The sequence below is a fragment of the Penaeus chinensis genome, chromosome 11 (assembly GCF_019202785.1).
Source record: "Penaeus chinensis breed Huanghai No. 1 chromosome 11, ASM1920278v2, whole genome shotgun sequence".
Classification (NCBI taxonomy): Eukaryota; Metazoa; Arthropoda; class Malacostraca; order Decapoda; family Penaeidae; genus Penaeus; species Penaeus chinensis.
The window spans coordinates 17,953,598-17,956,097 of record NC_061829.1 but is presented as its reverse complement, the minus strand read 5'-3'; positions in this window follow the sequence as shown (position 1 = coordinate 17,956,097).

Here is a 2,500-nt window from a genome sequence, read left to right as displayed (position 1 = left end):
CTCTCTCTCTCTCTCTCTCTCTCTCTCTCTCTCCCTCTCATTCTCTCTCTCTCTCTCTCCCTCTCATTCTCTATCTCTCTCTCTCTCTCTCTATCTAACTGTTTATCTCATTACCTCCTTCTCTTCCTCCCTTGCTCCCTGCGTCTCTCCCTCACTCCTTCCTTCCCACCATCCACCCCCCTCCCTCCTTCTCCTTCCCTCCTTCTCCCTACGCCCTTCCCATCCTCTACCTATATCTTGACTATCCCTCGTCCTACTATCCCTTCTTCCATATCTATACCTCCATCCCCTCTCTCCGTCCTCTTGCCTCCTTCCCTTCTCTCGTCTCCTCCCCATCTCTCCTCCACTCTTTCGTCCTCCTTTTGTCTCCCCCCCCCCCCCCCGCCTTCTTCTCGCCTCCTCCTCTTCTCTTCTCTTCTTCTCTCCTCCTATCCTCTTCTCCTCCTATCCCCTCCTCTCCTCTCCTCCTCCACCCTGTCGCCCTCCTATCGCCTCCTCCTTTTCTCTCCTCCTCCACTCGTTCGCCCTCCTCTTGTCTCTCCCCCTTCTCCACCCCCCTCACCTCGCCTTCCTCTTGCCTCCTCCCCATCTCTCCTCCTCCTCTCTCTCGTCCTCCACCGCCGTCATTATGAAGTGTTGCTCTTACCTTCCTGATCACGCTCTCGAAATCCCACGGAGGCTTAACATGGAGGCGATAAAGACGTGGGAAAAGATTTGTCTTCACGTAAGGTACAGGACTAAGAGAAAATGGTAAAAAAAAAAGAAAAAAAAAGAGAGAGAAGGAGATAAAGTAGATGAATAAATAGGTAAAGTTTAGATTGTTTTAAATTGATAAGTTGTTGCTATTCTTTTACATTTCTTTTGCTGTGAGGTTTATCGGAGATTGATATTTAGATTATAGACAGATAAATAAATTACATAAAGTTAATAGATCAATTATAGATAAAAATAAAGACGGTTGGTATGTTGCTGTCTTTTTCACAATTATTTTTTCTATCAATTTAATATCCTTTTAAGTCTTTCTAAGATTGCCTTATTTTCTTTAGCAATTATATATATATATATATATATATATATATATATATATATGAATTTCCATGCCCTACTTCTAGAGACCGAGTCAAGTTAAAGCTCGACGCAATCTAACTCTTGTCATTAAGCAGTCAGACACTTCATTTATCTCCTAACGCATGTCACTTGCTGGAATCTCGAAATGCATGTTCGATAGACAACCTCCTACCTCCCTCCTGTCTGTGATATTTGATGTTTATAAGCATCATACGATCACCAACATGGGTATATAACAACAACGTAACCCCTTCTTGAAACCAGAAAAAAATTATATGATATACTTCCATTTTGATAAAAGAAAACGCTATAAACGAAACAAAAAATCGAAAGATAAGAACCGTTTCGAAATCCTGCGGAATTTCGTCTTCGGAATATCGACCCTCTTTTGACACCGATCTCCATTCGGTATCCCCGTGTCAGATACCCATCGTAGTAGCGGTACCCATCAGTATGCTTGGTATCGAATCAGTGAGTGGTGAGCGGGGCACGTTACGTCATCTTGGGCCCTCTGATAAACCCGTGCCAGGGGAGTAACTCGAGACAACGCCCTCTGTTTTTATGCCGCATAAGCATTCTTGGGGGGCAGCTTAAACGTGGAAATTCTCAACTGAACGCCTGTGTGAGAGCAGCACAAATAGAGGCTTTCGAGGGAAAAATAATAGGGTTTAGACTTTATTCCCAGTTTAGATTGCTCAAAGAAACGGAACAAAAAACTGAACGATTTACAACCGAAGAGATACATGGCAGATCCATGGAATGTGTTGGTTGATCGAACCGAGCTAACTGGGTGTGTAGTAACTACACATAGATTGGTTAATTAATTGCTGATGTCTACAACGAAGAGAAAGATAATAATGCGACAAACACAATAGTATTACGTCATAAGCCGTCTAATTGTCGTGGTCATGATGTCAGTTTTCTTTCGTTTAATCTCTTTCCTGTAATTGCTGGTACGAATATTGGTCTTATCTGTCTGTCGGGAATGCAAAGTCGCTGACAGGCATAAATGCTTTCATTTTCTCCTTTATCATTCTTTCTCTACATCTCTTTTCTCCTCTCTCTCTCTCTCTTTCTCTTGATCAATCTATGTATGTATCCATCAATCTATCTATTTACCTATCAATTTATCTATATATCTGTATATCTATTATATATCTATCTATCTAGCTATTCATCCATCTATCTACCCTATCTATCTTTCTATCTATTTATCTACCCATTTATCTATCTATATACCTATTCATATCTCTCTCTCTCTCTCTCTCTCTCTCTCTATATATATATATATATATATATATATATATATATATATATATATATATATATATATATATATATATATTCATGTCTGTCTCTCTATCTATCTATCTCACACAAAAGCACCACAGCAAAGTGACTCCCTCTGACTATGGAATTCCAAATATTCTCC